The sequence below is a fragment of the Phyllobates terribilis genome, unplaced genomic scaffold (genome assembly GCF_046119375.1).
Source record: "Phyllobates terribilis strain yellow unplaced genomic scaffold, ASM4611937v1 Scaffold_223__1_contigs__length_3252167, whole genome shotgun sequence".
Classification (NCBI taxonomy): Eukaryota; Metazoa; Chordata; class Amphibia; order Anura; family Dendrobatidae; genus Phyllobates; species Phyllobates terribilis.
Window position 1 is genome coordinate 3,146,194 of NW_027362983.1, and position 20,170 is coordinate 3,166,363.

The 20,170-nt window shown below is 44.9% G+C and overlaps 10 non-coding genes and 3 pseudogenes across 10 annotated transcripts; all 13 read right to left on the reverse strand.

The window, feature by feature from the left end:
- Positions 1-371: 371 nt before the first annotated feature.
- Positions 372-562, reverse strand: LOC141214800 (U2 spliceosomal RNA). The gene has a single exon (XR_012283994.1). It is a non-coding gene; the product is annotated as a U2 spliceosomal RNA (small nuclear RNA).
- Positions 563-1,676: 1,114 nt separating this feature from the next.
- Positions 1,677-1,870, reverse strand: LOC141214923 (U2 spliceosomal RNA). Its single transcript, XR_012284111.1, has one exon. It is a non-coding gene; the product is annotated as a U2 spliceosomal RNA (small nuclear RNA).
- An 818-nt stretch (positions 1,871-2,688) lies between these two features.
- LOC141214992 (U2 spliceosomal RNA) lies at positions 2,689-2,782 on the reverse strand (annotated as a pseudogene).
- Positions 2,783-3,897: 1,115 nt separating this feature from the next.
- LOC141214924 (U2 spliceosomal RNA) lies at positions 3,898-4,091 on the reverse strand. The gene has a single exon (XR_012284112.1). It is a non-coding gene; the product is annotated as a U2 spliceosomal RNA (small nuclear RNA).
- Positions 4,092-4,909: 818 nt separating this feature from the next.
- Positions 4,910-5,003, reverse strand: LOC141214993 (U2 spliceosomal RNA; annotated as a pseudogene).
- A 1,115-nt stretch (positions 5,004-6,118) lies between these two features.
- On the reverse strand, positions 6,119-6,312 carry LOC141214925 (U2 spliceosomal RNA). Its single transcript, XR_012284113.1, has one exon. It is a non-coding gene; the product is annotated as a U2 spliceosomal RNA (small nuclear RNA).
- Positions 6,313-7,130: 818 nt separating this feature from the next.
- On the reverse strand, positions 7,131-7,224 carry LOC141214994 (U2 spliceosomal RNA; annotated as a pseudogene).
- A 1,115-nt stretch (positions 7,225-8,339) lies between these two features.
- LOC141214951 (U2 spliceosomal RNA) lies at positions 8,340-8,529 on the reverse strand. The gene has a single exon (XR_012284132.1). It is a non-coding gene; the product is annotated as a U2 spliceosomal RNA (small nuclear RNA).
- Positions 8,530-14,721: 6,192 nt separating this feature from the next.
- On the reverse strand, positions 14,722-14,912 carry LOC141214801 (U2 spliceosomal RNA). The gene has a single exon (XR_012283995.1). It is a non-coding gene; the product is annotated as a U2 spliceosomal RNA (small nuclear RNA).
- Positions 14,913-16,027: 1,115 nt separating this feature from the next.
- LOC141214803 (U2 spliceosomal RNA) lies at positions 16,028-16,218 on the reverse strand. The gene has a single exon (XR_012283997.1). It is a non-coding gene; the product is annotated as a U2 spliceosomal RNA (small nuclear RNA).
- Positions 16,219-17,333: 1,115 nt separating this feature from the next.
- LOC141214804 (U2 spliceosomal RNA) lies at positions 17,334-17,524 on the reverse strand. The gene has a single exon (XR_012283998.1). It is a non-coding gene; the product is annotated as a U2 spliceosomal RNA (small nuclear RNA).
- A 1,115-nt stretch (positions 17,525-18,639) lies between these two features.
- Positions 18,640-18,830, reverse strand: LOC141214805 (U2 spliceosomal RNA). Its single transcript, XR_012283999.1, has one exon. It is a non-coding gene; the product is annotated as a U2 spliceosomal RNA (small nuclear RNA).
- A 1,115-nt stretch (positions 18,831-19,945) lies between these two features.
- On the reverse strand, positions 19,946-20,136 carry LOC141214865 (U2 spliceosomal RNA). Its single transcript, XR_012284057.1, has one exon. It is a non-coding gene; the product is annotated as a U2 spliceosomal RNA (small nuclear RNA).
- Between the last annotated feature and the right edge of the window lie 34 nt (positions 20,137-20,170).

Genomic DNA, 20,170 nt, shown 5'->3' on the forward strand with positions numbered 1-20,170 from the left:
TGCTAAATAGATGGTGTGTGTGCAACAATATACTGAAAGGTCAATTATATTGTGCAGCTTATCTCACCACCTGTAGTTATTTAGGTGAAAGCTCCAAAATGCTTGCCTAATATGTCTGTTTATCCAAAAGGAAGTAAAAAGGGAGAGCTAGAAAGATAGCATTGCATCACATTACATGGCAATGCAATGCACAGTTGCTGAAGTTGAACCAAAATGAGCTTGTAATCTGGCTTCTGCAACTTTGAACATGAAAAATCCAATGAGGAGAAGAAAAGCAAAGCCAAAGAGTCCATCCCCAAATCCGACAAACAAGCAAAATGAACAAAAAACATTGAATTCAATTCTTTCTGATTTTAGAAACTGCATTAAAGAAGGGGTGCACCGGTCCTGGAGATACTGCAATACCAGGTCAATGCGTGGAGTGGACAGAGCAAGCTCTTTTTCCATCTCCCTGTTCTAAAAATCCATTTAATATATGGTCCCCAGATAGGGGACGTATCAGATATTAAACTGATAAGAACAGATACTACACTTGATCTTAGCCAAAAGGCCGAGAAGCGATAACCAGAATTGGTTTCAAACTACGGAGCCACCCAAGGATCCTGAAAAGTCCATTTGTGGAGATGAGCTCCTGGACTCCCGTTAAGAAGACATGTTGTCAACCTCTAGATCCCTTACATGCCTGCACTTTTCGGCTTGCTGCTGCTGCAATCCACGCGTTTTAGATCTGCATAACTCCACCTCTTTAAACACAGCACCTTCACCCCCTGCTGTTCCCACCCGCCTCAACACCGTTGGAAGGAAGGAGAACCAATTAAGGCGGGGGGTGGGGTGGAACGAGCAGCTGTCTACCCTTAGCAGGAGGGCTCCTGATTACATACCTCTCCTGCTGCTGCTGCTGCTGGCTGTCCAGCAGCAGACTGAAGGTGGCTGCTGCTGTGCACAGGTATATAAAGGCTCAGAGCCTATTATGACACGCGCAGCCAGCGTTCCATTGCCACAATCCATCTACTGCAGGCAGGATACCTGGCTGGCTGAATGTCGCTGAGAAGCTCACAGAGACCGCCATAAGCAACAGTTTAACAGAATGCCACAGACTAATCAACCAAACTTTTTGGGTTGGGTTCTCTTTTATAGTCTGCAGGCATTAAATGAAAGAAGTCAGTGTTCCAGCAGAAGGAGACAACGTTTCAGAAAAGGCATTGTAGCAAACCAAAAAAGAAATTTTAAGCGCAGCAGAGTAACCAGCGCACATACCTGTTAGCTCAGGTGAGTTTAAAAGGCTGCTGTTGATAACAAGGGCATTTGCTAAATAGATGGTGTGTGTGCAACAATATACTGAAAGGTCAATTATATTGTGCAGCTTATCTCACCACCTGTAGTTATTTAGGTGAAAGCTCCAAAATGCTTGCCTAATATGTCTGTTTATCCAAAAGGAAGTAAAAAGGGAGAGCTAGAAAGATAGCATTGCATCACATTACATGGCAATGCAATGCACAGTTGCTGAAGTTGAACCAAAATGAGCTTGTAATCTGGCTTCTGCAACTTTGAACATGAAAAATCCAATGAGGAGAAGAAAAGCAAAGCCAAAGAGTCCATCCCCAAACCCGCAAACAAGCAAAATGAACAAAAAACATTGAATTCAATTCTTTCTGATTTTAGAAACTGCATTAAAGAAGGGGTGCACCGGTCCTGGAGATACTGCAATACCAGGTCAATGCGTGGAGTGGACAGAGCAAGCTCTTTTTCCATCTCCCTGTTCTAAAAATCCATTTAATATATGGTCCCCAGATAGGGGACGTATCAGATATTAAACTGATAAGAACAGATTTTTTTGATTGAATATATCTTTTATTAGCACAAAAAATAAGTTAACAGACAGTGTACAGTGCCGCAGCCCAGTACACACAGAATTCTACATCATATTTACATAGCATGAGGATACGACGCACTAACTAGACACATCACACCCCTATGCTACACAAAACACTCAATCTGAAAGAAAAAGCATGTCAATCAATACAGTACGACGAACCGTGATAAGGGATGGGGATTGGGAAAAAGGGGATGGGGAGGGGAAAATCACAGGCCCGAAGCTTTATTGAAAGACAAGACACATAAGGGGAGAGGGGGAGGAGGGGTTTAGTCCTCGTCCTCGTCCTCCGGACCGTCCATGATGGAATAGTCTCTGAGCAGGCTGTGGATCAGCCTGCGGCAGTCCTGGATGGACATCCTCTCCCTCCTCAAGATGAGCCGGTTCCTGGCGACCCAAACGGCATCCTTGAAGCAGTTCATAAGGCGCCAAGCCTCCTGGATGGCTCCGACGGTATGAACCCCAGGGAAGAGTCCGTAAAGCACAGAATGGTGCGATAGGCTCGCCCTGGGGACAGAGTTCCTCAGGTCGTCCTCAAGTGCAGTCAATAGGCGCTGTGCAAATCCGCAGTCCCAAAAAGTGTGCAAAGATGTTTCCTCCACGAAGGGGCACCTTGGGCAGTACCGGGTCTTGCACAGGTTCCGGGCATGCAAGAATGACCGGACGGGCAGTCCGCCCTGAATCGCCATCCACGACAAGTCCTTGTGCCCGTTGGTCAGCCTGTCAGATGACACATTTGTCCACACAGTCTCCAGCGTGTTCTGGTGAAGTCCTGTGATGTTCTCCACGTCATCCTTGGCTCTGATTAGCTTGTGGATAGTTTTGGGCTTCCACAAGTCGGGCTTGAGTCCCTCCAGTTGATAAGAACAGATACTACACTTGATCTTAGCCAAAAGGCCGAGAAGCGATAACCAGAATTGGTTTCAAACTACGGAGCCACCCAAGGATCCTGAAAAGTCCATTTGTGGAGATGAGCTCCTGGACTCCCGTTAAGAAGACATGTTGTCAACCTCTAGATCCCTTACATGCCTGCACTTTTCGGCTTGCTGCTGCTGCAATCCACGCGTTTTAGATCTGCATAACTCCACCTCTTTAAACACAGCACCTTCACCCCCTGCTGTTCCCACCCGCCTCAACACCGTTGGAAGGGAGGAGAACCAATTAAGGCGGGGGGTGGGGTGGAACGAGCAGCTGTCTACCCTTAGCAGGAGGGCTCCTGATTACATACCTCTCCTGCTGCTGCTGCTGCTGGCTGTCCAGCAGCAGACTGAAGGTGGCTGCTGCTGTGCACAGGTATATAAAGGCTCAGAGCCTATTATGACACGCGCAGCCAGCGTTCCATTGCCACATTCCATCTACTGCAGGCAGGATACCTGGCTGGCTGAATGTCGCTGAGAAGCTCACAGAGACCGCCATAAGCAACAGTTTAACAGAATGCCACAGACTAATCAACCAAACTTTTTGGGTTGGGTTCTCTTTTATAGTCTGCAGGCATTAAATGAAAGAAGTCAGTGTTCCAGCAGAAGGAGACAACGTTTCAGAAAAGGCATTGTAGCAAACCAAAAAAGAAATTTTAAGCGCAGCAGAGTAACCAGCGCACATACCTGTTAGCTCAGGTGAGTTTAAAAGGCTGCTGTTGATAACAAGGGCATTTGCTAAATAGATGGTGTGTGTGCAACAATATACTGAAAGGTCAATTATATTGTGCAGCTTATCTCACCACCTGTAGTTATTTAGGTGAAAGCTCCAAAATGCTTGCCTAATATGTCTGTTTATCCAAAAGGAAGTAAAAAGGGAGAGCTAGAAAGATAGCATTGCATCACATTACATGGCAATGCAATGCACAGTTGCTGAAGTTGAACCAAAATGAGCTTGTAATCTGGCTTCTGCAACTTTGAACATGAAAAATCCAATGAGGAGAAGAAAAGCAAAGCCAAAGAGTCCATCCCCAAATCCGACAAACAAGCAAAATGAACAAAAAACATTGAATTCAATTCTTTCTGATTTTAGAAACTGCATTAAAGAAGGGGTGCACCGGTCCTGGAGATACTGCAATACCAGGTCAATGCGTGGAGTGGACAGAGCAAGCTCTTTTTCCATCTCCCTGTTCTAAAAATCCATTTAATATATGGTCCCCAGATAGGGGACGTATCAGATATTAAACTGATAAGAACAGATTTTTTTGATTGAATATATCTTTTATTAGCACAAAAAATAAGTTAACAGACAGTGTACAGTGCCGCAGCCCAGTACACACAGAATTCTACATCATATTTACATAGCATGAGGATACGACGCACTAACTAGACACATCACACCCCTATGCTACACAAAACACTCAATCTGAAAGAAAAAGCATGTCAATCAATACAGTACGACGAACCGTGATAAGGGATGGGGATTGGGAAAAAGGGGATGGGGAGGGGAAAATCACAGGCCCGAAGCTTTATTGAAAGACAAGACACATAAGGGGAGAGGGGGAGGAGGGGTTTAGTCCTCGTCCTCGTCCTCCGGACCGTCCATGATGGAATAGTCTCTGAGCAGGCTGTGGATCAGCCTGCGGCAGTCCTGGATGGACATCCTCTCCCTCCTCAAGATGAGCCGGTTCCTGGCGACCCAAACGGCATCCTTGAAGCAGTTCATAAGGCGCCAAGCCTCCTGGATGGCTCCGACGGTATGAACCCCAGGGAAGAGTCCGTAAAGCACAGAATGGTGCGATAGGCTCGCCCTGGGGACAGAGTTCCTCAGGTCGTCCTCAAGTGCAGTCAATAGGCGCTGTGCAAATCCGCAGTCCCAAAAAGTGTGCAAAGATGTTTCCTCCACGAAGGGGCACCTTGGGCAGTACCGGGTCTTGCACAGGTTCCGGGCATGCAAGAATGACCGGACGGGCAGTCCGCCCTGAATCGCCATCCACGACAAGTCCTTGTGCCCGTTGGTCAGCCTGTCAGATGACACATTTGTCCACACAGTCTCCAGCGTGTCCTGGTGAAGTCCTGTGATGTTCTCCACGTCATCCTTGGCTCTGATTAGCTTGTGGATAGTTTTGGGCTTCCACAAGTCGGGCTTGAGTCCCTCCAGTTGATAAGAACAGATACTACACTTGATCTTAGCCAAAAGGCCGAGAAGCGATAACCAGAATTGGTTTCAAACTACGGAGCCACCCAAGGATCCTGAAAAGTCCATTTGTGGAGATGAGCTCCTGGACTCCCGTTAAGAAGACATGTTGTCAACCTCTAGATCCCTTACATGCCTGCACTTTTCGGCTTGCTGCTGCTGCAATCCACGCGTTTTAGATCTGCATAACTCCACCTCTTTAAACACAGCACCTTCACCCCCTGCTGTTCCCACCCGCCTCAACACCGTTGGAAGGGAGGAGAACCAATTAAGGCGGGGGGTGGGGTGGAACGAGCAGCTGTCTACCCTTAGCAGGAGGGCTCCTGATTACATACCTCTCCTGCTGCTGCTGCTGCTGGCTGTCCAGCAGCAGACTGAAGGTGGCTGCTGCTGTGCACAGGTATATAAAGGCTCAGAGCCTATTATGACACGCGCAGCCAGCGTTCCATTGCCACATTCCATCTACTGCAGGCAGGATACCTGGCTGGCTGAATGTCACTGAGAAGCTCACAGAGACCGCCATAAGCAACAGTTTAACAGAATGCCACAGACTAATCAACCAAACTTTTTGGGTTGGGTTCTCTTTTATAGTCTGCAGGCATTAAATGAAAGAAGTCAGTGTTCCAGCAGAAGGAGACAACGTTTCAGAAAAGGCATTGTAGCAAACCAAAAAAGAAATTTTAAGCGCAGCAGAGTAACCAGCGCACATACCTGTTAGCTCAGGTGAGTTTAAAAGGCTGCTGTTGATAACAAGGGCATTTGCTAAATAGATGGTGTGTGTGCAACAATATACTGAAAGGTCAATTATATTGTGCAGCTTATCTCACCACCTGTAGTTATTTAGGTGAAAGCTCCAAAATGCTTGCCTAATATGTCTGTTTATCCAAAAGGAAGTAAAAAGGGAGAGCTAGAAAGATAGCATTGCATCACATTACATGGCAATGCAATGCACAGTTGCTGAAGTTGAACCAAAATGAGCTTGTAATCTGGCTTCTGCAACTTTGAACATGAAAAATCCAATGAGGAGAAGAAAAGCAAAGCCAAAGAGTCCATCCCCAAATCCGACAAACAAGCAAAATGAACAAAAAACATTGAATTCAATTCTTTCTGATTTTAGAAACTGCATTAAAGAAGGGGTGCACCGGTCCTGGAGATACTGCAATACCAGGTCAATGCGTGGAGTGGACAGAGCAAGCTCTTTTTCCATCTCCCTGTTCTAAAAATCCATTTAATATATGGTCCCCAGATAGGGGACGTATCAGATATTAAACTGATAAGAACAGATTTTTTTGATTGAATATATCTTTTATTAGCACAAAAAATAAGTTAACAGACAGTGTACAGTGCCGCAGCCCAGTACACACAGAATTCTACATCATATTTACATAGCATGAGGATACGACGCACTAACTAGACACATCACACCCCTATGCTACACAAAACACTCAATCTGAAAGAAAAAGCATGTCAATCAATACAGTACGACGAACCGTGATAAGGGATGGGGATTGGGAAAAAGGGGATGGGGAGGGGAAAATCACAGGCCCGAAGCTTTATTGAAAGACAAGACACATAAGGGGAGAGGGGGAGGAGGGGTTTAGTCCTCGTCCTCGTCCTCCGGACCGTCCATGATGGAATAGTCTCTGAGCAGGCTGTGGATCAGCCTGCGGCAGTCCTGGATGGACATCCTCTCCCTCCTCAAGATGAGCCGGTTCCTGGCGACCCAAACGGCATCCTTGAAGCAGTTCATAAGGCGCCAAGCCTCCTGGATGGCTCCGACGGTATGAACCCCAGGGAAGAGTCCGTAAAGCACAGAATGGTGCGATAGGCTCGCCCTGGGGACAGAGTTCCTCAGGTCGTCCTCAAGTGCAGTCAATAGGCGCTGTGCAAATCCGCAGTCCCAAAAAGTGTGCAAAGATGTTTCCTCCACGAAGGGGCACCTTGGGCAGTACCGGGTCTTGCACAGGTTCTGGGCATGCAAGAATGACCGGACGGGCAGTCCGCCCTGAATCGCCATCCACGACAAGTCCTTGTGCCCGTTGGTCAGCCTGTCAGATGACACATTTGTCCACACAGTCTCCAGCGTGTCCTGGTGAAGTCCTGTGATGTTCTCCACGTCATCCTTGGCTCTGATTAGCTTGTGGATAGTTTTGGGCTTCCACAAGTCGGGCTTGAGTCCCTCCAGTTGATAAGAACAGATACTACACTTGATCTTAGCCAAAAGGCCGAGAAGCGATAACCAGAATTGGTTTCAAACTACGGAGCCACCCAAGGATCCTGAAAAGTCCATTTGTGGAGATGAGCTCCTGGACTCCCGTTAAGAAGACATGTTGTCAACCTCTAGATCCCTTACATGCCTGCACTTTTCGGCTTGCTGCTGCTGCAATCCACGCGTTTTAGATCTGCATAACTCCACCTCTTTAAACACAGCACCTTCACCCCCTGCTGTTCCCACCCGCCTCAACACCGTTGGAAGGGAGGAGAACCAATTAAGGCGGGGGGTGGGGTGGAACGAGCAGCTGTCTACCCTTAGCAGGAGGGCTCCTGATTACATACCTCTCCTGCTGCTGCTGCTGCTGGCTGTCCAGCAGCAGACTGAAGGTGGCTGCTGCTGTGCACAGGTATATAAAGGCTCAGAGCCTATTATGACACGCGCAGCCAGCGTTCCATTGCCACATTCCATCTACTGCAGGCAGGATACCTGGCTGGCTGAATGTCGCTGAGAAGCTCACAGAGACCGCCATAAGCAACAGTTTAACAGAATGCCACAGACTAATCAACCAAACTTTTTGGGTTGGGTTCTCTTTTATAGTCTGCAGGCATTAAATGAAAGAAGTCAGTGTTCCAGCAGAAGGAGACAACGTTTCAGAAAAGGCATTGTAGCAAACCAAAAAAGAAATTTTAAGCGCAGCAGAGTAACCAGCGCACATACCTGTTAGCTCAGGTGAGTTTAAAAGGCTGCTGTTGATAACAAGGGCATTTGCTAAATAGATGGTGTGTGTGCAACAATATACTGAAAGGTCAATTATATTGTGCAGCTTATCTCACCACCTGTAGTTATTTAGGTGAAAGCTCCAAAATGCTTGCCTAATATGTCTGTTTATCCAAAAGGAAGTAAAAAGGGAGAGCTAGAAAGATAGCATTGCATCACATTACATGGCAATGCAATGCACAGTTGCTGAAGTTGAACCAAAATGAGCTTGTAATCTGGCTTCTGCAACTTTGAACATGAAAAATCCAATGAGGAGAAGAAAAGCAAAGCCAAAGAGTCCATCCCCAAATCCGACAAACAAGCAAAATGAACAAAAAACATTGAATTCAATTCTTTCTGATTTTAGAAACTGCATTAAAGAAGGGGTGCACCGGTCCTGGAGATACTGCAATACCAGGTCAATGCGTGGAGTGGACAGAGCAAGCTCTTTTTCCATCTCCCTGTTCTAAAAATCCATTTAATATATGGTCCCCAGATAGGGGACGTATCAGATATTAAACTGATAAGAACAGATTTTTTTTTTTTTTTTTTTTTTTTAACCAAATCAGATAGGCCGGAGCATAAGCTCAATCAAATCGACTTACAAAAGCCTTTCATTGACACTTAGCCTTTCATCACACTTGGTATATAATCAAAAATAAAACCAAACCTTATCATCAGGTACATTATACACTACTAATTAAACTTTACCAAAAACCTCCACTTTTTAAACTTCCAGATCCCTTCAGCATCTATAATACTTCCACGTTCCTGATCCCAGAGGTATATTACATACATACGTGACAGAATCAATCTCAAACATTCATTAACTGACATTTTCTTCCTTTTAAAAACTAACAAATTCCTCGCATCCCACAAACTTTCAATTACACACACCACCAACAACCATAAAATCCTATCCTTAATTCTACTACATGCACCCATCCCAAACATAGCAAGTTTCCAATTAACATACTTTACACCCACCAATTCCTTGCAAAGTCCCCCTATACCCTTCCATACATCATATGCAAAATCACAATCCCATACCATATGTCTAACATGCTCTCTCAAACCACATCCATCCCTCGGGCATACCTCAGATTTAACTAAATCCTTCTTCTTTTGCACATCTCTAACAGGCAAAATGTCATGCAATATCATCCAAGCGATATCTCTCTGTCTGTTAGTCACACCATCTATACTTAATTTTCTCCACATCTCGGTTACTTCCTCCCCTCTCAACCCATTGATATTACATACCACCTCACGCTCACGCACCATCCTAATGACTTTCTTCTTTTGCCTAAAATCACTCATGTTAACGGACAACAAATCATACTTCCTTACAAATTTCTCAACACAACCATACCATACAGGACACTTAAAAGCAACAGGCACTCTAGCATCCCTTTTGACCCACTTTAAGCCATAAAGCATCCATCCAGCCGAATACTTCATCATATAAGCACACTTATTACTTTTCCCTAGAACCACCACCACCATTTTCACGTAACTAATCCCTAAAAAGAAATCAATATTTGGAAAATCCAAACCACCATTTACACATAACTTATAGACATATTCCCGTTTCAATTTCTCCATGCGACTTCCCCAAAGAAAATTAAAGATGAATTTCTCAGTTTTCCTAATTTTCTTAAAAGCAGCAGGATATACATTCGCAACAAACAACAAAATAGGCAAAATAACCGCCTTAATAATCAGAACTTTCCCAGTCAGAGTTAGTTCTCTCATTCGCCAAAAATTCAACTTGCGCACCACTCTCACCCCACAATCTTCCCAACTCTCATTTCCTTTCAAATCATCATTAAACTTAATCCCAAGCACCTTTATTGCACCATCCTCACACCTCACACCATCCATCCGTACATTCCTCTCACCAAAACATTTAAAGGAACTCTTAGTCCAATTGACCTTAAAAGCTGAGACACTACAAAACAAACTTAATATCAACCTTGCCCTACTCATCGCAGCCATATTCCCACTCACAATCACTACATCATCCATGTAACCTAGAATTCTCACATCCTTTCCATTACTCCTAGGAATAATCACACCTCTCATAACCTTATCCTTCCTAACCATACACATCAACACTTCAATCACACTAATAAACAAAAAAGGGGACATAGGGCACCCCTGACGCACTCCTGATTTAATTCTCACTTTCTCACTCAACCACCCATTCACCAAAAATTCACTTGAAACATTACAATACAAACTCCTAACACAGTTTACAAAATTCCTGGAATAACCCATCTTAGACAAAACCTTAAACATAAAGCTATGTGACACACGGTCAAAAGCTTTTTCAAAATCAACCGAAAACAACAAACATTTCTGCTTACGACTCATACAATCCCCAATCACATCACGCAACAACACCAAATTTTCAGTCATACTTCTCCCAGGCACTGCACACACTTGATCTTCATCCACCACACCGCCAATCACTTCCCGCATCCGGCTAGCCAACAATTTACTAAACACCTTATAGTCTGCATTCAAAAGGGTGATTGGCCTCCAATTCCCCAAATCCTTTTTATCACCTTTCTTATGAACCAAAACCACCACCCCATCTCTCATAGATTCACTCAACATATTCTCCGTGAACATATACTGGCACACCTCCAATAAGTCATTTCCCATCGTGTCCCATTCCTTAACATATAACTCCACGGGCAGTCCATCCTTCCCAGGTGTTTTATTCTTACTCGCAGACATCACCACTTTTTTAACTTCATCCAACACAATTACATCATCCAATATTTCACGTTCATCCTCACCCAAACAACCTTCTAAACACCCCAAAGCATCAGTCAACATCCTATCATCAACCCATTTTTCCCCATACAACTCCTTATAAAACAACACCACCTCCTGCATCACATCCTTCCCACTCACACACACCCCATCACCATTCACCACCTCATCCATATCTACTTTCTTCCCAAAAACTTTTTTGAAAAAAAACCTTGTGCATTTCTCATTTTTCTCCAAATGTTCAATCTTAGAACGGTAAATAATTTCTTTCCCTTTACCCTCAATATATTTCTTAATCTCTTCTTTCACTTGACACATCAAAACATCCACATCCACTCCAATCATCCTTAACTTCCTCAGCCACTCCAGTCTAGAGCTTAAATCATTAAATTTTGCTCTATTCATTGCTGCTTTCCTCCTGCCCCTTTTTCTAAAGAAAAAACCAATCTCACTCTTCATCCAGTCCCACCACTCAAGCACATTCCTGAAATCACTTTTTTTATCCCTCCACCTAACATACATTCGCCTAAAATCACGCATGATCCTATTATCTTCCAGCAAACGCACATTAAGTTTCCACACGCCACCACCATATACAAAGGAAATCTTACCTTCTAGACGTGCCCTCAAACACACATGGTCAGAGAAGGGAACATCTTCCTGCTGGAAATTCCTACAAATAACATTTTGTGAAGAAAAGAAGATACGGTCTATTCTAGACTCTATGCCTCCCCTGTCGGCCTTATAGGTCGCAGGAGGTGGATTACCTAAAAAAACTTCCGCAGCATCCTGTAAGGAAAAATCCGCCACAAGACTCTTGAGTCTTTTACCTGTAACATCCATCTTATCCCCCTCCGTCACACAATTGAAATCTCCAACAAAAATTATTGGCATTTTGCCAGATAAAAAAAAACATAATTTCTCAAAAATTTCCAGCCTCTCCCCTTTATCTATTGGTGCATACATATTTACCACCCTAACCCTCCACCCCCTACAATTTAACTTACATATTACACACCTCCCCGCCTCCACCACCATGTAACTTTCTATCTTAACACTATAACCCTTCACCAAAACACCTACCCCACAATTTTTATTACATACAGAACCAGACCACACACTTTGACCTAAAGGCCATGCATTTTCACTTAAGGGATCGGAGATCCCACACTCCTGGACACAGTATACGTCCGCATCCAAGTTGCTCAAGTAGTCCAAAATTGCCACTCTTCTCGACTCAGATTTAATCAGCCTAACATTTAGCGACAAGATGCTGAGAGCAACTTGGGCACCCATCTATTAATTTGATGTGGCAGGTCACGACAACATGCCCACCTGTACATCATCCTAACCCTTCTGGGGGTAGGACGCTGGACGTGCAGATATCGTAGTTTGTGCCTTCCCCCAAAAAAGACACATCTTGGGGATCGGATGCAGTAGGGTACACCCGGGCTGGACTCACACTGCAGTCACTTAAAGGGGAAAAGGATGGTTCAGTTTTCTTCTTTTTCTTCACTGAAGCGCCTCCATCTTCATCTGAACTATAATCCCGCCGCTGGGGGTCAAAGTCCCCCTGACCTCCCTCCTCCTCAAGGTCAGAAACGACATCGCTCCAGGCCACATGCGGTGTTCTGGTCAGATCAGACTCCTCTTCCCCCTGCAATGTAACCATCATGTCTGGAATTTCAGCCTCCAGATCCTCCACCGGGGCCACTTCCATGCCTATACGATCATCAGTTATTGTCTCAGACTCACTGACATCTGAAGCCACAGACGCGGCCCTCTGCACCGGTGGCTCAGGTGCCAGCTCCATATTTCCTCTTACATTCACATGAACCAGTTCTGGAAAAGCAACCCGAGCCTCCTCCTCATCCAGGAAAGCCAGAGTAGATATCGGAGCAGTCGGAGTTGGAGCAGTCGGAGTTGTAGCTGTGGGTGCAGGAGATTCATTTCTTCTCCTTCCCCTTCCCGCTGCCCCTGCATATGAACCAGGATGGAATATACAGTCTCTGAAGGCATGCCCCTTCTCTCCGCAGAGATTACAGACTATTTCATTTTTGCAATTATTGGAAGAATGACCCACCTCATTGCACTTCCTGCAAATAATCTGTCTGATGTCGCATGCTTCCTGAGTATGGCCATACCTCCTACAATGACGACAAAACCTGGGCGCATTGGGGAAGAACAGGTAACCCCGCTCACTCCCAATGGAAAAATTTGATGGAGGATAATGTATACCCCCTGGTTCATCAGGACTTTCCCGGAACTTGACCATGAAACGATATTTACCGGTCCATAGTTCCTCCTCATTCATGACTTTTACTGCCACCTTGGTAATATAGCAGTGCCTATTTAGAAAGGCATAAATCAAAGCCAAGTCCACATGTGGGTTGTACATGAAAACAGTCAGAGGTACCTCTTTGGAGCAATACAAGATGACAAAAGTCAGCCCATCCAAATATTGATTGTCCAGATTCTTTTTCAAACAATCATAGAAATTGTTGCAAACAGCCATAGAAGTAAATACAAGATTATACTTGCTTTTGAATTGCTGGAGGCACAAGATTTCTTCCTTCTTCACTTCAAGGAGTCCAAACAAAATCTCCTTCACCACGAAGCTGAGGGTAAAGATTCCTTCTTTGCCTTCTTCCACATCAATCTGGATTCCAAACTTCACTCGAGCCTCACCGGGCCCAGCGTATCGAATGCGTCCCATTATCGCTAGTCGTGTCTACTGGCCAACTCCTTATAGCAGCAAGTGGCTTAAGCCATAAAATGGCGATGCCACAGGGCCAAGAGTTAATGCACAGACAGCCAAATGACTAGACCCATTACAGATCTGAGCCAAAAGGCCGAGAAGCGATAACCAGAATTGGTTTCAAACTACGGAGCCACCCAAGGATCCTGAAAAGTCCATTTGTGGAGATGAGCTCCTGGACTCCCATTAAGAAGACATGTTGTCAACCTCTAGATCCCTTACATGCCTGCACTTTTCGGCTTGCTGCTGCTGCAATCCACACGTTTTAGATCTGCATAACTCCACCTCTTTAAACACAGCACCTTCACCCCCTGCTGTTCCCACCCGCCTCAACACCGTTGGAAGGGAGGAGAACCAATTAAGGCGGGGGGTGGGGTGGAACGAGCAGCTGTCTACCCTTAGCAGGAGGGCTCCTGATTACATACCTCTCCTGCTGCTGCTGCTGCTGGCTGTCCAGCAGCAGACTGAAGGTGGCTGCTGCTGTGCACAGGTATATAAAGGCTCAGAGCCTATTATGACACGCGCAGCCAGCGTTCCATTGCCACATTCCATCTACTGCAGGCAGGATACCTGGCTGGCTGAATGTCGCTGAGAAGCTCACAGAGACCGCCATAAGCAACAGTTTAACAGAATGCCACAGACTAATCAACCAAACTTTTTGGGTTGGGTTCTCTTTTATAGTCTGCAGGCATTAAATGAAAGAAGTCAGTGTTCCAGCAGAAGGAGACAACGTTTCAGAAAAGGCATTGTAGCAAACCAAAAAAGAAATTTTAAGCGCAGCAGAGTAACCAGCGCACATACCTGTTAGCTCAGGTGAGTTTAAAAGGCTGCTGTTGATAACAAGGGCATTTGCTGAATAGATGGTGTGTGTGCAACAATATACTGAAAGGTCAATTATATTGTGCAGCTTATCTCACCACCTGTAGTTATTTAGGTGAAAGCTCCAAAATGCTTGCCTAATATGTCTGTTTATCCAAAAGGAAGTAAAAAGGGAGAGCTAGAAAGATAGCATTGCATCACATTACATGGCAATGCAATGCACAGTTGCTGAAGTTGAACCAAAATGAGCTTGTAATCTGGCTTCTGCAACTTTGAACATGAAAAATCCAATGAGGAGAAGAAAAGCAAAGCCAAAGAGTCCATCCCCAAATCAGACAAACAAGCAAAATGAACAAAAAACATTGAATTCAATTCTTTCTGATTTTAGAAACTGCATTAAAGAAGGGGTGCACCGGTCCTGGAGATACTGCAATACCAGGTCAATGCGTGGAGTGGACAGAGCAAGCTCTTTTTCCATCTCCCTGTTCTAAAAATCCATTTAATATATGGTCCCCAGATAGGGGACGTATCAGATATTAAACTGATAAGAACAGATACTACACTTGATCTTAGCCAAAAGGCCGAGAAGCGATAACCAGAATTGGTTTCAAACTACGGAGCCACCCAAGGATCCTGAAAAGTCCATTTGTGGAGATGAGCTCCTGGACTCCCGTTAAGAAGACATGTTGTCAACCTCTAGATCCCTTACATGCCTGCACTTTTCGGCTTGCTGCTGCTGCAATCCACGCGTTTTAGATCTGCATAACTCCACCTCTTTAAACACAGCACCTTCACCCCCTGCTGTTCCCACCCGCCTCAACACCGTTGGAAGGGAGGAGAACCAATTAAGGCGGGGGGTGGGGTGGAACGAGCAGCTGTCTACCCTTAGCAGGAGGGCTCCTGATTACATACCTCTCCTGCTGCTGCTGCTGCTGGCTGTCCAGCAGCAGACTGAAGGTGGCTGCTGCTGTGCACAGGTATATAAAGGCTCAGAGCCTATTATGACACGCGCAGCCAGCGTTCCATTGCCACATTCCATCTACTGCAGGCAGGATACCTGGCTGGCTGAATGTCGCTGAGAAGCTCACAGAGACCGCCATAAGCAACAGTTTAACAGAATGCCACAGACTAATCAACCAAACTTTTTGGGTTGGGTTCTCTTTTATAGTCTGCAGGCATTAAATGAAAGAAGTCAGTGTTCCAGCAGAAGGAGACAACGTTTCAGAAAAGGCATTGTAGCAAACCAAAAAAGAAATTTTAAGCGCAGCAGAGTAACCAGCGCACATACCTGTTAGCTCAGGTGAGTTTAAAAGGCTGCTGTTGATAACAAGGGCATTTGCTAAATAGATGGTGTGTGTGCAACAATATACTGAAAGGTCAATTATATTGTGCAGCTTATCTCACCACCTGTAGTTATTTAGGTGAAAGCTCCAAAATGCTTGCCTAATATGTCTGTTTATCCAAAAGGAAGTAAAAAGGGAGAGCTAGAAAGATAGCATTGCATCACATTACATGGCAATGCAATGCACAGTTGCTGAAGTTGAACCAAAATGAGCTTGTAATCTGGCTTCTGCAACTTTGAACATGAAAAATCCAATGAGGAGAAGAAAAGCAAAGCCAAAGAGTCCATCCCCAAATCCGACAAACAAGCAAAATGAACAAAAAACATTGAATTCAATTCTTTCTGATTTTAGAAACTGCATTAAAGAAGGGGTGCACCGGTCCTGGAGATACTGCAATACCAGGTCAATGCGTGGAGTGGACAGAGCAAGCTCTTTTTCCATCTCCCTGTTCTAAAAATCCATTTAATATATGGTCCCCAGATAGGGGACGTATCAGATATTAAACTGATAAGAACAGATACTACACTTGATCTTAGCCAAAAGGCCGAGAAGCGATAACCAGAATTGGTTTCAAACTACGGAGCCACCCAAGGATCCTGAAAAGTCCATTTGTGGAGATGAGCTCCTGGACTCCCGTTAAGAAGACATGTTGTCAACCTCTAGATCCCTTACATGCCTGCACTTTTCGGCTTGCTGCTGCTGCAATCCACGCGTTTTAGATCTGCATAACTCCACCTCTTTAAACACAGCACCTTCACCCCCTGCTGTTCCCACCCGCCTCAACACCGTTGGAAGGGAGGAGAACCAATTAAGGCGGGGGGTGGGGTGGAACGAGCAGCTGTCTACCCTTAGCAGGAGGGCTCCTGATTACATACCTCTCCTGCTGCTGCTGCTGCTGGCTGTCCAGCAGCAGACTGAAGGTGGCTGCTGCTGTGCACAGGTATATAAAGGCTCAGAGCCTATTATGACACGCGCAGCCAGCGTTCCATTGCCACATTCCATCTACTGCAGGCAGGATACCTGGCTGGCTGAATGTCGCTGAGAAGCTCACAGAGACCGCCATAAGCAACAGTTTAACAGAATGCCACAGACTAATCAACCAAACTTTTTGGGTTGGGTTCTCTTTTATAGTCTGCAGGCATTAAATGAAAGAAGTCAGTGTTCCAGCAGAAGGAGACAACGTTTCAGAAAAGGCATTGTAGCAAACCAAAAAAGAAATTTTAAGCGCAGCAGAGTAACCAGCGCACATACCTGTTAGCTCAGGTGAGTTTAAAAGGCTGCTTTTGATAACAAGGCAATTTGCTAAATAGATGGTGTGTGTGCAACAATATACTGAAAGGTCAATTATATTGTGCAGCTTATCTCACCACCTGTAGTTATTTAGGTGAAAGCTCCAAAATGCTTGCCTAATATGTCTGTTTATCCAAAAGGAAGTAAAAAGGGAGAGCTAGAAAGATAGCATTGCATCACATTACATGGCAATGCAATGCACAGTTGCTGAAGTTGAACCAAAATGAGCTTGTAATCTGGCTTCTGCAACTTTGAACATGAAAAATCCAATGAGGAGAAGAAAAGCAAAGCCAAAGAGTCCATCCCCAAATCCGACAAACAAGCAAAATGAACAAAAAACATTGAATTCAATTCTTTCTGATTTTAGAAACTGCATTAAAGAAGGGGTGCACCGGTCCTGGAGATACTGCAATACCAGGTCAATGCGTGGAGTGGACAGAGCAAGCTCTTTTTCCATCTCCCTGTTCTAAAAATCCATTTAATATATGGTCCCCAGATAGGGGACGTATCAGATATTAAACTGATAAGAACAGATACTACACTTGATCTTAGCCAAAAGGCCGAGAAGCGATAACCAGAATTGGTTTCAAACTACGGAGCCACCCAAGGATCCTGAAAAGTCCATTTGTGGAGATGAGCTCCTGGACTCCCGTTAAGAAGACATGTTGTCAACCTCTAGATCCCTTACATGCCTGCACTTTTCGGCTTGCTGCTGCTGCAATCCACGCGTTTTAGATCTGCATAACTCCACCTCTTTAAACACAGCACCTTCACCCCCTGCTGTTCCCACCCGCCTCAACACCGTTGGAAGGGAGGAGAACCAATTAAGGCGGGGGGTGGGGTGGAACGAGCAGCTGTCTACCCTTAGCAGGAGGGCTCCTGATTACATACCTCTCCTGCTGCTGCTGCTGCTGGCTGTCCAGCAGCAGACTGAAGGTGGCTGCTGCTGTGCACAGGTATATAAAGGCTCAGAGCCTATTATGACACGCGCAGCCAGCGTTCCATTGCCACATTCCATCTACTGCAGGCAGGATACCTGGCTGGCTGAATGTCGCTGAGAAGCTCACAGAGACCGCCATAAGCAACAGTTTAACAGAATGCCACAGACTAATCAACCAAACTTTTTGGGTTGGGTTCTCTTTTATAGTCTGCAGGCATTAAATGAAAGAAGTCAGTGTTCCAGCAGAAGGAGACAACGTTTCAGAAAAGGCATTGTAGCAAACCAAAAAAGAAATTTTAAGCGCAGCAGAGTAACCAGCGCACATACCTGTTAGCTCAGGTGAGTTTAAAAGGCTGCTGTTGATAACAAGGGCATTTGCTAAATAGATGGTGTGTGTGCAACAATATACTGAAAGGTCAATTATATTGTGCAGCTTATCTCACCACCTGTAGTTATTTAGGTGATAGCTCCAAAATGCTTGCCTAATATGTCTGTTTATCCAAAAGGAAGTAAAAAGGGAGAGCTAGAAAGATAGCATTGCATCACATTACATGGCAATGCAATGCACAGTTGCTGAAGTTGAACCAAAATGAGCTTGTAATCTGGCTTCTGCAACTTTGAACATGAAAAATCCAATGAGGAGAAGAAAAGCAAAGCCAAAGAGTCCATCCCCAAATCCGACAAACAAGCAAAATGAACAAAAAACATTGAATTCAATTCTTTCTGATTTTAGAAACTGCATTAAAGAAGGGGTGCACCGGTCCTGGAGATACTGCAATACCAGGTCAATGCGTGGAGTGGACAGAGCAAGCTCTTTTTCCATCTCCCTGTTCTAAAAATCCATTTAATATATGGTCCCCAGATAGGGGACGTATCAGATATTAAACTGATAAGAACAGATACTACACTTGATCTTAGCCAAAAGGCCGAGAAGCGATAACCAGAATTGGTTTCAAACTACGGAGCCACCCAAGGATCCTGAAAAGTCCATTTGTGGAGATGAGCTCCTGGACTCCCGTTAAGAGGACATGTTGTCAACCTCTAGATCCCTTACATGCCTGCACTTTTCGGCTTGCTGCTGCTGCAATCCACGCGTTTTAGATCTGCATAACTCCACCTCTTTAAACACAGCACCTTCACCCCCTGCTGTTCCCACCCGCCTCAACACCGTTGGAAGGGAGGAGAACCAATTAAGGCGGGGGGTGGGGTGGAACGAGCAGCTGTCTACCCTTAGCAGGAGGGCTCCTGATTACATACCTCTCCTGCTGCTGCTGCTGCTGGCTGTCCAGCAGCAGACTGAAGGTGGCTGCTGCTGTGCACAGGTATATAAAGGCTCAGAGCCTATTATGACACGCGCAGCCAGCGTTCCATTGCCACATTCCATCTACTGCAGGCAGGATACCTGGCTGGCTGAATGTCGCTGAGAAGCTCACAGAGACCGCCATAAGCAACAGTTTAACAGAATGCCACAGACTAATCAACCAAACTTTTTGGGTTGGGTTCTCTTTTATAGTCTGCAGGCATTAAATGAAAGAAGTCAGTGTTCCAGCAGAAGGAGACAACGTTTCAGAAAAGGCATTGTAGCAAACCAAAAAAGAAATTTTAAGCGCAGCAGAGTAACCAGCGCACATACCTGTTAGCTCAGGTGAGTTTAAAAGGCTGCTGTTGATAACAAGGGCATTTGCTAAATAGATGGTGTGTGTGCAACAATATACTGAAAGGTCAATTATATTGTGCAGCTTATCTCACCACCTGTAGTTATTTAGGTGAAAGCTCCAAAATGCTTGCCTAATATGTCTGTTTATCCAAAAGGAAGTAAAAAGGGAGAGCTAGAAAGATAGCATTGCATCACATTACATGGCAATGCAATGCACAGTTGCTGAAGTTGAACCAAAATGAGCTTGTAATCTGGCTTCTGCAACTTTGAACATGAAAAATCCAATGAGGAGAAGAAAAGCAAAGCCAAAGAGTCCATCCCCAAATCCGACAAACAAGCAAAATGAACAAAAAACATTGAATTCAATTCTTTCTGATTTTAGAAACTGCATTAAAGAAGGGGTGCACCGGTCCTGGAGATACTGCAATACCAGGTCAATGCGTGGAGTGGACAGAGCAAGCTCTTTTTCCATCTCCCTGTTCTAAAAATCCATTTAATATATGGTCCCCAGATAGGGGATGTATCAGATATTAAACTGATAAGAACAGATACTACACTTGATCTTAGCCAAAAGGCCGAGAAGCGATAGCCAGAATTGGTTTCAAACTACGGAGCCACCCA